Source organism: Oncorhynchus mykiss, chromosome Y (genome assembly GCF_013265735.2).
Source record: "Oncorhynchus mykiss isolate Arlee chromosome Y, USDA_OmykA_1.1, whole genome shotgun sequence".
Classification (NCBI taxonomy): domain Eukaryota; kingdom Metazoa; phylum Chordata; class Actinopteri; order Salmoniformes; family Salmonidae; genus Oncorhynchus; species Oncorhynchus mykiss.
The window spans coordinates 43,873,090-43,888,420 of NC_048593.1; the positions used below are offsets into that span (position 1 = coordinate 43,873,090).

Here is a 15,331-nt window from a genome sequence, read left to right on the forward strand (position 1 = left end):
AAAATCTATCGGCGTGCCCTTCAGTAAGGCACTTAACTAGCGACAGTAGAACAACCTAACAGTAGACCTAGCGACAGTAGAACAAGCTAGCAGTAGACCTAGCTACAGTAGAACAAGCTAGGAGTAGATCTAGCGACAGTAGAACAAGCTAACTATATACCTAGCAAAAGTAGAACAAGCTAACAGTAGACCTAGCTACAGTAGAACAAGCTAACTATATACCTAGCTACAGTAGAACAAGCTAGCAGTAGATCTAGCTACAGTAGAACAAGCTAACAGTAGACCTAGCTACAGTAGAACAAGCTAACTATATACCTAGCTACAGTAGAACAATTAACAGTAGATCTAGCTACAGTAGAACAAGCTAGCAGTACACCTAGCTACAGTAGAACAAGCTAGCAGTAGATCTAGCTACAGTAGAACAAGCTAACAGTAGACCTAGCTAACAGTAGACCTAGCTACAGTAGACCTAGCTACAGTAGAACAAGCTAACAGTAGATCTAGCTACAGCAGAACAAGCTAGCAGTAGACCTAGCTACAGTAGAACAAGCTAGCAGTAGACCTAGCTACAGTAGAACAAGCTAACAGTAGACCTAGCTACAGTAGAACAAGCTAGCAGTAGACCTAGCTACAGTAGAACAAGCTAACAGTAGATCTAGCTACACTAGAACAAGCTAACAGTAGACCTAGCTACAGTAGAACAAGCTAACAGTAGATCTAGCTACAGTAGAACGAGCTAGCAGTAGACCTAGCTACGGTACAGGCAGCCTAGCTACAGTACAGGCAACTCCCGCCCTTAACCGTTAGACAGATTATTTTCCTTTCTGTATACTGTAGCACACAGGACTTCACTGCCATGAGACTAAAAGCTTGTTTGCCCAGCTCCAGAACACACCCATCTGTCAGAACCTTGCCCCGCAGCTGTTCCTCCCCCCTACCCTACTCAATCACTACAAACAAACCTCCTGCAGATTGAGTTCAATAACTACAGGCAGATAGATGTACAGTATGGTCACATGCCGGAGGAAGCTTTGAATAGGTAACAAGTCCATTGTAGAATAAACAAAGTTTTAAATAACAGCACAGAAGCAGTGTTCTGCTAATAGAACGCTGTTCTCCTATCATCTTTCATTGTCATTCTGAGGCCGATACAGAAACTGTGCCTATCGACATTTTGACCTGGTGGTAATGTGGCTACCTTGGTAACATGTCAGTGTTCATACCTTCCAGTCTGGTGGTAATGTGGTTGCCATGGTAACATGTCAGTGTTCATACCTTCCTGTCTGGTGGTAATGTGGTTACCATGGTAACATGTCAGAGTGGTCATACCTTCCTGTCTGGTGGTAATGTGGTTACCATGGTAACATGTCAGAGTGTTTATACCTTCCTGTCTGAAAGTAATGGGGCTACCATGGTAACATGTCTGTGTTCATACCTTCCTGTCTGGAAGTAATGGGGCTACCATGGTAACATATCAGAATGTTCATACCCTCCTGTCTGGAAGTAATGGGGCTACCATGGTAACATGTCAGAGTGTTTATATCTTCCTGTCTGGTGTCCCGTATACAGTATTAGTTCCCCGATGCTGGTTCAGAATACCCAGGGTTTCTCCCTCCCATATTGACTGATACCTGATCCTGGTCCAGAATACCCAGGGTTTCTCCCTCCCATATTGACTGATACCTGATCCTGGTTCAGAATACCCAGGGTTCCTCCCTCCCCATATTAACTGATCCTGGTCCAGAATACCCAGGGTTTCTCCCTCCCCATATTGACTGATACCTGATCCTGGTTCAGAATACCCAGGGTTTCTCCCTCCCCATATTGACTGATACCTGATCCTGGTTCAGAATACCCAGGGTTTCTCCCTCCCCATATTGACTGATACCTGATTCTGGTTCAGAATACCCAGGGTTTCTCCCTCCCCATATTGACTGATCCTGGTCCAGAATACACAGGGTTTCTCCCTCCCCATATTGACTGATACCTGATCCTGGTCCAGAATACACAGGGTTTCTCCCTCCCCATATTGACTGATCCTGGTCCAGAATACCCAGGGTTTCTCCCTCCCCATATTGACTGATACCTGATCCTGGTTCAGAATACACAGGGTTTCTCCCTCCCCATATTGACTGATACCTGATCCTGGTTCAGAATACCCAGGGTTTCTCCCTCCTCATATTGACTGATCCTGGTTCAGAATACCCAGGGTTTCTCCCTCCCCATATTGACTGATACCTGATTCTGGTTCAGAATACCCAGGGTTTCTCCCTCCTCATATTGACTGATCCTGCTTCAGAATACCCAGGGTTTCTCCCTCCCCATATTGACTGATACCTGATCCTGGTTCAGAATACCCAGGGTTTCTCCCTCCCCATATTGACTGATACCTGATCCTGGTTCAGAATACCCAGGGGTTCTCCCTCCCCATATTGACTGATACCTGATCCTGGTTCAGAATACCCAGGGTTTCTCCCTCCCCATATTGACTGATACCTGATCCTGGTTCAGAATACACAGGGGTTCTCTCTCCCATATTGACTGATACCTGATCCTGGTCGAGAATACACAGGGTTTCTCCCTCCCATATTGACTGATACCTGATCCTGGTCCAGAATACCCAGGGTTTCTCCCTCCCCATATTGACTGATACCTGATTCTGGTTCAGAATACCCAGGGTTTCTCCCTCCTCATATTGACTGATCCTGCTTCAGAATACCCAGGGTTTCTCCCTCCCCATATTGACTGATACCTGATCCTGGTTCAGAATACCCAGGGTTTCTCCCTCCCCATATTGACTGATACCTGATCCTGGTTCAGAATACCCAGGGTTTCTCCCTCCTCATATTGACTTATCCTGCTTCAGAATACCCAGGGTTTCTCCCTCCCCATATTGACTGATACCTGATCCTGGTTCAGAATACCCAGGGTTTCTCCCTCCTCATATTGACTGATCCTGCTTCAGAATACCCAGGGTTTCTCCCTCCTCATATTGACTGATCCTGCGTCAGAATACCCAGGGTTTCTCCCTCCCCATATTGACTGATACCTGATCCTGGTTCAGAATACACAGGGTTTCTCTCTCCCATATTGACTGATACCTGATCCTGGTCGAGAATACACAGGGTTTCTCCCTCCCATATTGACTGATACCTGATCCTGGTCCAGAATACCCAGGGTTTCTCCCTCCCCATATTGACTGATATCTGATCCTGGTTCAGAATACCCAGGGTTTCTCCCTCCCCATATTGACTGATACCTGATCCTGGTTCAGAATACCCAGGGTTTCTCCCTCCTCATATTGACTGATCCTGCTTCAGAATACCCAGGGTTTCTCCCTCCCCATATTGACTGATACCTGATCCTGGTTCAGAATACCCAGGGTTTCTCCCTCCTCATATTGACTGATCCTGCTTCAGAATGCCCAGGGTTTCTCCCTCCTCATATTGACTGATCCTGCGTCAGAATACCCAGGGTTTCTCCCTCCCCATATTGACTGATACCTGATCCTGGTTCAGAATACACAGGGTTTCTCTCTCCCATATTGACTGATACCTGATCCTGGTCGAGAATACACAGGGTTTCTCCCTCCCATATTGACTGATACCTGATCCTGGTCCAGAATACCCAGGGTTTCTCCCTCCCCATATTGACTGATCCTGGTTCAGAATACATAGGGTTTCTCCCTCCCTATATTGACTGATCCTGGTTCAGAATACACAGGGTTTCTCCCTCCCCATATTGACTGATACCTGATCCTGGTTCAGAATACACAGGGTTTCTCCCTCCCCATATTGACTGATACCTGATCCTGGTCGAGAATACACAGGGTTTCTCCCTCCCCATATTGACTGATACCTGATCCTGGTCGAGAATACCCAGGGTTTCTCCCTCCCCATATTGACTGATACCTGATCCTGGTCGAGAATACCCAGGGTTTCTACCTCCTCATATTGACTGATACCTGATCCTGGTCGAGAATACCCAGGGTTTCTCCCTCCCCATATTGACTTATACCTGATTCTGGTCCAGAATACCCAGGGTTTCTCCCTCCTCATATTGACTGATACCTGATCCTGGTTCAGAATACACAGGGTTTCTGCCTCCCAATATTGACTGATACCTGATCCTGGTTCAGAATACCCAGGGTTTCTCCCTCCCCATATTGACTGATACCTGATCCTGGTTCAGAATACACAGGGTTTCTCTCTCCCATATTGACTGATACCTGATCCTGGTCGAGAATACACAGGGTTTCTCCCTCCCATATTGACTGATACCTGATCCTGGTTCAGAATACCCAGGGTTTCTCCCTCCCCATATTGACTGATACCTGATCCTGGTTCAGAATACACAGGGTTTCTCTCTCCCATATTGACTGATACCTGATCCTGGTCGAGAATACACAGGGTTTCTCCCTCCCATATTGACTGATACCTGATCCTGGTTCAGAATACCCAGGGTTTCTCCCTTTCCATATTGACTGATCCTGGTCCAGAATACCCAGGGTTTCTCCCTCCCCATATTGACTGATACCTGATCCTGGTCCAGAATACCCAGGGTTTCTCCCTCCCCATATTGACTGATACCTGATCCTGGTGCAGAATACCCATTGTTTCTCCCTCCACATATTGACTGATCCTGGTTCAGAATACCAAGGGTTTCTCCCTCCCCATATTGACTGATACCTGATCCTGGTTCAGAATACCCAGGGTTTCTCTCTCCCATATTGACTGATACCTGATCCTGGTCCAGAATACCCAGGGTTTCTCCCTCCCCATATTGACTGATACCTGATCCTGGTTCAGAATACCCAGGGTTTCTCTCTCCCATATTGACTGATACCTGATCCTGGTTCAGAATACCCAGGGTTTCTCCCTCCACATATTGACTGATCCTGGTTCAGAATACCCAGGGTTTCTCCCTCCCCATATTGACTGATACCTGATCCTGGTTCAGAATACCCAGGGTTTCTCTCTCCCATATTGACTGATACCTGATCCTGGTCCAGAATACCCAGGGTTTCTCCCTCCCAAAATTGACTGATACCTGATCCTGGTTCAGAATACCCAGGGTTTCTCTCTCCCATATTGACTGATACCTGATCCTGGTCCATAATACACAGGGTTTCTCCCTCCTCATATTGACTGATCCTGGTCCAGAATACCCAGGGTTCCTCCCTCCACATATTGACTGATACCTGATCCTGGTCCAGAATACCCAGGGTTTCTCCCTCCCCATATTGACTGATACCTGATCCTGGTTCAGAATACCCAGGGTTTCTCCCTCCACATATTGACTGATCCTGGTTCAGAATACCCAGGGTTTCTCCCTCCCCATATTGACTGATACCTGATCCTGGTTCAGAATACCCAGGGTTTCTCTCTCCCATATTGACTGATACCTGATCCTGGTCCAGAATACCCAGGGTTTCTCCCTCCCCATATTGACTGATACCTGATCCTGGTTCAGAATTCCCAGGGTTTCTCTCTCCCATATTGACTGATACCTGATCCTGGTTCAGACTACCCAGGGTTTCTCCCTCCACATATTGACTGATCCTGGTTCAGAATACCCAGGGTTTCTCCCTCCCCATATTGACTGATACCTGATCCTGGTTCAGAATACCCAGGGTTTCTCCCATATTGACTGATACCTGATCCTGGTCGAGAATACCCAGGGTTTCTCCCTCCTCATATTGACTGATACCTGATCCTGGTCGAGAATACCCAGGGTTTCTCCCTCCCCATATTGACTGATACCTGATCCTGGTCCAGAATACCCAGGGTTTCTCCCTCCTCATATTGACTGATACCTGATCCTGGTTCAGAATACACAGGGTTTCTCCCTCCCAATATTGACTGATACCTGATCCTGGTTCAGAATACCCAGGGTTTCTCCCTCCCCATATTGACTGATACCTGATCCTGGTTCAGAATACCCAGGGTTTCTCCCTCCCCATATTGACTGATACCTGATCCTGGTTCAGAATACACAGGGTTTCTCCCTCCACATATTGACTGATACCTGATCCTGGTTCAGAATACACAGGGTTCCTCCCTCCCCATATTGACTGATACCTGATCCTGGTCCAGAATACCCAGGGTTTCTCCCTCCCAATATTGACTGATACCTGATCCTGGTTCAGAATACCCAGGGTTTCTCCCTCCCCATATTGACTGATACCTGATCCTGGTCCAGAATACCCAGGGTTTCTCCCTCCCCATATTGACTGATACCTGATCCTGGTTCAGAATACACAGGGTTTCTCCTTCCCAATATTGACTGATCCTGGTTCAGAATACCCAGGGTTTCTCCCTCCCAATATTGACTGATCCTGGTTCAGAATACCCAGGGTTTCTCCCTCCCCATATTGACTGATACCTGATCCTGGTTCAGAATACCAAGGATTTCCCTCTCCCCATATTGACTGATACCTGATCCTGGTTCAGAATACCCAGGTTTTCTCTCTCCCATATTGACTGATACCTGATCCTGGTCCAGAATACCCAGGGTTTCTCCCTCCCCATATTGACTGATACCTGATCCTGGTTCAGAATACCCAGGGTTTCTCTCTCCCATATTGACTGATACCTGATCCTGGTCCAGAATACCCAGGGTTTCTCCCTCCCCATATTGACTGATTCCTGATCCTGGTTCAGAATACCCAGGGTTTCTCTCTCCCATATTGACTGATACCTGATCCTGGTTCAGAATACCCAGGGTTTCTCCCTCCACATATTGACTGATCCTGGTTCAGAATACCCAGGGTTTCTCCCTCCTCATATTGACTGATACCTGATCCTGGTTCAGAATACCCAGGGTTTCTCTCTCCCATATTGACTGATACCTGATCCTGGTCGAGAATACCCAGGGTTTCTCCCTCCTCATATTGACTGATACCTGATCCTGGTCGAGAATACCCAGGGTTTCTCCCTCCCCATATTGACTGATACCTGATCCTGGTCCAGAATACCCAGGGTTTCTCCCTCCTCATATTGACTGATACCTGATCCTGGTTCAGAATACACAGGGTTTCTCCCTCCCAATATTGACTGATACCTGATCCTGGTTCAGAATACCCAGGGTTTCTCCCTCCCCATATTGACTGATACCTGATCCTGGTTCAGAATACCCAGGGTTTCTCCCTCCCCATATTGACTGATACCTGATCCTGGTTCAGAATACACAGGGTTTCTCCCTCCACATATTGACTGATACCTGATCCTGGTTCAGAATACACAGGGTTCCTCCCTCCCCATATTGACTGATCCTGGTCCAGAATACCCAGGGTTTCTCCCTCCCCATATTGACTGATACCTGATCCTGGTTCAGAATACCCACGGTTTCTCTCTCCCCATATTGACTGATACCTGATCCTGGTTCAGAATACCCAGGGTTTCTCCCTCCCCATATTGACTGATACCTGATCCTGGTCGAGAATACCCAGGGTTTCTCCCTCCCAATATTGACTGATACCTGATCCTGGTTCAGAATACCCAGGGTTTCTCCCTCCCCATATTGACTGATACCTGATCCTGGTCCAGAATACCCAGGGTTTCTCCCTCCCAATATTGACTGATACCTGATCCTGGTTCAGAATACCCAGGGTTTCTCCCTCCCCATATTGACTGATACCTGATCCTGGTCCAGAATACCCAGGGTTTCTCCCTCCCCATATTGACTGATACCTGATCCTGGTTCAGAATACACAGGGTTTCTCCCTCCCCATATTGACTGATCCTGGTTCAGAATACCCAGGGTTTCTCCCTCCCAATATTGACTGATCCTGGTTCAGAATACCCAGGGTTTCACCCTCCCCATATTGACTGATACCTGATCCTGGTCCAGAATACCCAGGGTTTCTCCCTCCCCATATTGACTGATCCTGCTTCAGAATACCCAGGGTTTCTCCCTCCCCATATTGACTGATACCTGATCCTGGTCCAGAATACCCAGGGTTTCTCCCTCCCAATATTGACTGATACCTGATCCTGGTTCAGAATACCCAGGGTTTCTCCCTCCCCATATTGACTGATACCTGATCCTGGTCCAGAATACCCAGGGTTTCTCCCTCCCCATATTGACTGATACCTGATCCTGGTTCAGAATACACAGGGTTTCTCCCTCCCCATATTGACTGATCCTGGTTCAGAATACCCAGGGTTTCTCCCTCCCAATATTGACTGATCCTGGTTCAGAATACCCAGGGTTTCTCCCTCCCCATATTGACTGATACCTGATCCTGGTCCAGAATACCCAGGGTTTCTCCCTCCCCATATTGACTGATACCTGATCCTGGTCCAGAATACCCAGGGTTTCTCCCTCCCCATATTGACTGATACCTGATCCTGGTTCAGAATACCCAGGGTTTCTCCCTCTCCATATTGACTGATACCTGATCCTGGTCCAGAATACCCAGGGTTTCTCCCTCCCCATATTGACTGATACCTGATCCTGGTCCAGAATACCCAGGGTTTCTCCCTCCCCATATTGACTGATACCTGATCCTGGTCCAGAATACACAGGGTTTCTCCCTCCCCATATTGACTGATCCTGGTCCAGAATACCCAGGGTTTCTCCCTCCCCATATTGACTGATCCTGGTCCAGAATACCCAGGGTTTCTCCCTCCCCATATTGACTGATCCTGGTCCAGAATACCCAGAGTTTCTCCCTCCCCATATTGACTGATCCTGGTCCAGAATACACAGGGTTTCTCCCTCCCCATATTGACTGATCCTGGTCCAGAATACACAGGGTTTCTCCCTCCCCATATTGACTGATCCTGGTCCAGAATACCCAGGGTTTCTCCCTCCCCATATTGACTGATCCTGGTCCAGAATACCCAGGGTTTCTCCCTCCCCATATTGACTGATCCTGGTTCAGAATACACAGGGTTTCTCCCTCCCCATATTGACTGATCCTGGTCCAGAATACCCAGGGTTTCTCCCTCCCCATATTGACTGATCCTGGTCCAGAATACCCAGGGTTTCTCCCTCCCCATATTGACTGATCCTGGTCCAGAATACCCAGGGTTTCTCCCTCCCCATATTGACTGATACGTGATCCTGGTCCAGAATACCCAGGGTTTCTCCCTCCCATATTGACTGATACCTGATCCTGGTTCAGAATACCCAGGGTTTCTCCCTCCCCATATTGACTGATATCATTCAATTCAATAATAATACAAAAAATTAAAAAAAACAGCTGAAGTAGAAATTGTCGTTACAAACTCTGACTCAGTTGTCATGTCAACACATCCGTCAGCGCTGCCGCGAACCGCATCACAAGAGACACACGGGAGACACTATAACACAATTTTTTTTTTTGTTGTTGACATCACTGATGCAATTTCAATGTTGTTTGAGTTGCTTTTCGTGTTTCACCAAATTAGCTCGAGATGGTTTCACTGCAACACAGCTCACTCTGAATACAAGTTGCTTGGCATAGGCGTTTTCAAAGAGCTGTCAGACAAGGCGTGCTCATGAATATAAGCTCCCTGCCCACTCAGCCTGTCTTTTCAAACTTCCTGGTAGTCAGCCATTAGAGAGAGAGAGAAAAAAATGTAGAGCACTACTATCCAAAACAAGTATTATGGGTGATATTTTAGTCAACCGGTTATTGTACAGGGGCCATTCAAAGACAAATAACTACAGATGAGTGTCTAGCACTTGGACTGAATACACAGCTTACACTACTCATCAACGCCATTGCCTACTAGGATGCAATAGACGCTCACGTTGCAACTAGCGGAACGGTAATAGCTTCCACATTTCACCAGGTCCAAAATGTAATCTGGTACCTGCCGGAATCGGCACCTTCTGGCTTATTCCCATAAGAGAATGAGCTTGCAGGTGTAATCTGTAGCATCTCGGGGACGAGGACAAGCTCGTTGTGTATGAACACGACTGAGTGACAGACAGAACTCGAGGGAGATCCGAGTTAAAAGCCATTAGAAGGAGAATGTTCAACTATAACTCCACCCACTTTACACAAAAACCACATGATTCCACTTGTGGACACATGTTAACACATGAAAACGTGTTTTTTAATTAAAAACACATCACGTGAAATTCAGTGTTCAGCCCTGTGAAGGAACAGGCAGCCCTCTGAATGAACAGGCAGCCCTGTGAAGGAACAGGCAGCCCTGTGAAGGAACAGGCAGCCCTGTGAAGGAACAGGCAGCCCTGTGAAGGAACAGGCAGCCCTGTGAAGGAACAGGCAGCCCTGTGAAGGAACAGGCAGCCCTCTGAAGGAACAGGCAGCCCTCTGAAGGAACAGGCAGCCCTGTGAAGTGACAGGGAGCACTGTGAAGGAAAAGGCAGCCCTCTGAAGGAACAGGCTGCACTGTGAAGGAACAGACAGCCCTTTGAATGAACAGGCAGCCCTCTGAATGAACAGGCAGCCTTCTGAATGAACAGGCAGCCCTGTGAAGGAACATGCAGCCCTGTGAAGGAACAGGCAGCCCTCTGAATGAACAGGCAGCATTGTGAAGGAACAGGCAGCCCTCTGAAGGAACAGGCAGCACTGTGTATGAACAGGCAGCCCTATGAAGGAGCAGGCAGCACTGTGAAGGAACAGGCAGCCCTGTGAAGTGACAGGGAGCACTGTGAATGAAAAGGCAGCCCTCTGAATGAACAGGCAGCACTGTGAAGGAACAGGCAGCCCTCTGAATGAACAGGCAGCACTGTGAAGGATAGGCAGCCCTATGAAGGAACAGGCAGCACTGTGAAGGAACAGGCAGCCCTGTGAAGGAACAGGCAGCACTGTGAAGGAACAGGCAGCACTGTGAATGAACAGGCAGCACTGTGAAGGATAGGCAGCCCTATGAATGAACAAGCAGCACTGTGAAGGAACAGGCAGCCCTCTGAATGAACAGGCAGCACTACGAAGGAACAGGCAGCCCTGTGAAGGAACAGGCAGCACTGTGAAGGAACAGGCAGCACTGTGAAGGAACAGGCAGCCCTGTGAAGGAACAGGCAGCCCTGTGAAGGAACAGGCAGCCCTGTGAAGGAACAGGCAGCCCTGTGAAGGAATAGGCAGCCCTCTGAATGAACAGGCAGCCCTGTGAAGGAACAGGCAGCACTGTGAAGGAACAGGCAGCCCTCTGAATGAACAGGCAGCACTGTGAAGGAACAGGCAGCACTACGAAGGAACAGGCAGCCCTCTGAATGAACAGGCAGCACTGTGAAGGCTTCGTTCGCTCGTTCTTCCCTCTTATGTTCCTTTCTTTCCGCAGAGGAAAGGCTAATGGGTTTGAAGAAAGTAAAGTGTCTCTGGCAGTAAAAGCACAGGATGGATTTTATTTTATTCTCAGAGAATCTACTTCTCAAATGGCATCCTAATTCCCTATAAAGTGCACTACTTTTCACCAGGGCCATAGGGCTCTATATAGGTAATAGGGTGCTGCTTAGGACTCAGCCTTATTCTCCCAGTGTCTTCTCAGCAGACTCAGTCACACTAGGCATGACTAATCGGGGGTCGCTGTGGAGACAGTGAGCTCTCTGGGGCGATATTGGCTAGAAGGGGCTGGAAGGCAGGGCCGCTGTGGTGACAGTGAGCTCTCTGGGGCGATATTGGCTAGAAGGGATGGCTGGAAGTCGGATTATGAAAAGTGACTCGTAAATATTTAAAAAGTCCCAGAAACCCGTGTGCTTTATTCAACCTCCCAGCCTCTCGGAAAGGTCATAGCTAATTTTCAAGCCATAAAACTGCATTTGGCAGATTTTACGGGGTGCAGAGAAGGGAGGAGCGGAGAGGAGGATGAGAGGGGAGGAGAGGAGAGGACAGGAGAGGGAAAGGCGGTGGTGTAATTGTATGGTCTGCCTGATACTCTACTGAAGAGTTATTAAGACCATTAAGACTGGGTTGGTGGAGGGAGAGAGGGAGAGAGAGAGAGAGGGGGGAGACAGAGATACAGGGAGAGAGAGAGGGGGGAGATACAGAGAGAGAGAAGGGGGGGCAGATATATATAGAGAGAGGGGGGGAGAGATACAGGGAGAGAGAGACAGATACAGGGAGAGAGAGAGAAAGAGAGTCAGAGAGAGGGGGGGAGACAGAGAGAGAGAGAGAGACAGAGATAGAGAGAGAGAGAGAGAGACAGAGAGGGGGAGAGAGAGAGAGAGGGGGAGAGAGAGAGAGAGAGGGGGGGAGAGGGAGAGAGACAGAGAGAGAGAGAGAGAGAGGGGGGGGAGACAGAGAGAGAGAGTGAGAGAGAGAGAGGGGGGGAGACAGAGAGTGAGAGAGAGAGAGAGAGGGGGGAAGAGATAGAGGGAGAGTTAGAGTGAAAAGAAGGTTGTGATTTTAACCCTCATCAGAGACACGTCATGTTAGAAGTTGTGTGTTGACCTCCCGGGTAAAACAAACCCCGGATACTGTCAACACCTCTCGCTAGTTCGATGGATAGCGCTAACGCATCACTGGAAACAGGGCCGTGTGTCAGTGGGTCTCTAACTCTCCTGTAGTACATACAAACAGCCAGAGATAAACCAACTATCAACACAACTCTCTGTCAACACCTTTCTCTTCTCTGTTTCTAATGATTTCACCGATTTAAAAAAAAAAGAAAAAAGAATTGAATGAAATCGATATGACACATGAACGCGATTGTGACTCCTTGACATTCTAGTTCCTGATGACAACAGAACAGAAAATTACTCGCCATACACCTTTGGGCAAGATAACTGGTACATTTAAAAGATACTGTAACCCATCTCCTCAGACTGGGCAACATTTGAAATAGCAATAACACATTTAGGTTAGGACACCCCAGTACACAGTAACACAGAGAGAGAGAGAGAGAGCGAGCACCCTGAGAGGTCAGGACACCTCAGTACACAGTAACACACAGAGAGAGAGAGAGAGAGAGAGAGAGAGAGCACCCTGAGAGGTCAGGACACCCCAGTACACAGTACCACAGAGAAAGAGAGAGAGCACCCTGTACATCTCTCTTAGTGATAATTATAATGTAGTGGAGGCGGATCATTAGAACACGAGGGGGCGTGGTTTGTGTACATCTCTCTTAGTGATAATTATAATGTAGTGGAGGCGGATCATTAGAACATGAGGGGGCGTGGTTTGTGTACATCTCTCTTAGTGATAATTATAATGTAGTGGAGGCGGATCATTAGAACATGAGGGGGCGTGGTTTGTGTACATCTCTCTTAGTGATAATTATAATGTAGTGGAGGCGGATCATTAGAACACGAGGGGGCGTGGTTTGTGTACATCTCTCTTAGTGATAATTATAATGTAGTGGAGGTGGATCATTAGAACACGAGGGGTGTGGTTTGTGTACATCTCTCTTAGAGATAATTATAATGTAGTGGAGGCGGATCATTAGAACACGAGGGGTGTGGTTTGTGTACATCTCTCTTAGTGATAATTATAATGTAGTGGAGGCGGATCATTAGAACACGAGGGGGCGTGGTTTGTGTACATCTCTCTTAGTGATAATTATAATGTAGTGGAGGCGGATCATTAGAACACGAGGGGGCGTGGTTTGTGTACATCTCTCTTAGTGATAATTATAATGTAGTGGAGGCGGATCATTAGAACATGAGGGGGCGTGGTTTGTGTACATCTCTCTTAGTGATAATTATAATGTAGTGGAGGTGGATCATTAGAACACGAGGGGTGTGGTTTGTGTACATCTCTCTTAGTGATAATTATAATGTAGTGGAGGTGGATCATTAGAACACGAGGGGTGTGGTTTGTGTACATCTCTCTTAGAGATAATTATAATGTAGTGGAGGCGGATCATTAGAACACGAGGGGTGTGGTTTGTGTACATCTCTCTTAGTGATAATTATAATGTAGTGGAGGCAGATCATTAGAACACGAGGGGGCGTGGTTTGTGTACATCTCTCTTCGGAGATTTGCAAAGAACATTTGTGATTGAAAAAGGTTTTTTATAGAACCATTCTCCATAAACGTTCTATAAAGAACCATAACAAAGGGTTGTAACCATAACGGAACCCTTTTTAGGTTCTATATATACAACCATGTTTTAATGGTTCTTCATGGAACCTTAGGATCAGGGTTCTTTATAGAACCATACATGTTCCGCTTAGAACCTAATGAGCATGGTTCTTTATAGAACCATACATGTTCCGCTTAGAACCTAATGAGCACGGTTCTTTATAGAACCATACATGTTCCGCTTAGAACCTAATGAGCACGGTTCTTTATAGAACCTTTAAAAAAAAGAGTTCCATATAACAACAGAAAGAGTTCTGCCAAATAACCCCTATCTGGGACTATTTCGAACCGTGTGTGTGTGTGTGTGTGTGTGTGTGTAACAAACCAGACAGAGAAAACCTGTGCCCTTCTGTCATATGAGACAAAACTGCAACCTATTCCCTATATAATGCCTTACCTGGGACCAGAGACCTGTAGGGAATAAGATTCAGGGAGATTTGTACTACTGAGTACTGATGAGACCAGGGAGATCCCCCCCCTCCCACTACTGTGTACCTGATGAGACCAGGGAGATTCCCCCCCCACTACTGTGTACCTGATGAGACCAGGGAGATTTCCCCCCCCCTCCCCCACTACTGTGTACCTGATGAGACCAGGGAGATTCCCCCCCCACTACTGTGTACCTGATGAGACCAGGGAGATTTCCCCCCCCCCTCCCCCACTACTGTGTACCTGATGAGACCAGGGAGATTTCCCCCCCCCCCCCCTCCCCCACTACTGTGTACCTGATGAGACCAGGGAGATTCCCCCCCCCCCCCCCTCCCCCACTACTGTGTACCTGATGAGACCAGGGAGATTTCCCCCCCCCCCCCCCCCCTCCCCCACTACTGTGTACCTGATGAGACCAGGGAGATTTCCCCCCCCCCCTCCCCCACTACTGTGTACCTGATGAGACCAGGGAGATTTCCCCCCCCCCCCCTCCCCCACTACTGTGTACCTGATGAGACCAGGAAGATAGGAAGACAGTGACCAGTCAACAGATTCCCCTGCTGAAACACCAGAGCATTGACTGTAGAATCCAGACTCTCTATAGAACAAACATTAAGGTATGAAGGGGAGACATGGACCAGAAGGGGAAAAGCCTGGCTAAGGCTAGGATGGAAGGGGAGGGAAGGAAAGAGGGGAAGGACAGAGAGGATGGAAGGGGATGGAAGGAAAGAGGGGAAGGACAGAGAGGAAGGAAAGGGAGGAAGGAAAGGGAGGAAGATGTTCTGTAGTTGAGTGGTGGAGAAGAATAGAAGAGACAGAACGAGGGTCAGAAGAGAGGAGAGGTAGAGAGCAGAAAGAATGAAAGAAAGGTAGACTATAGGGAGAAAGGAGGAGAGGAGAGAGGAGGAGAGGAGAGAGGAG

The 15,331-nt window shown here is 47.8% G+C and overlaps 1 protein-coding gene across 6 annotated transcripts in view; it reads right to left on the bottom strand.

Moving 5' to 3' along the window:
- The window catches only part of cadm2a (cell adhesion molecule 2a), a 766,219-nt gene that overhangs the window by 58,461 nt on the left and 692,427 nt on the right, over positions 1-15,331 (bottom strand). The gene's annotated exons all lie outside the window — the stretch shown is intronic.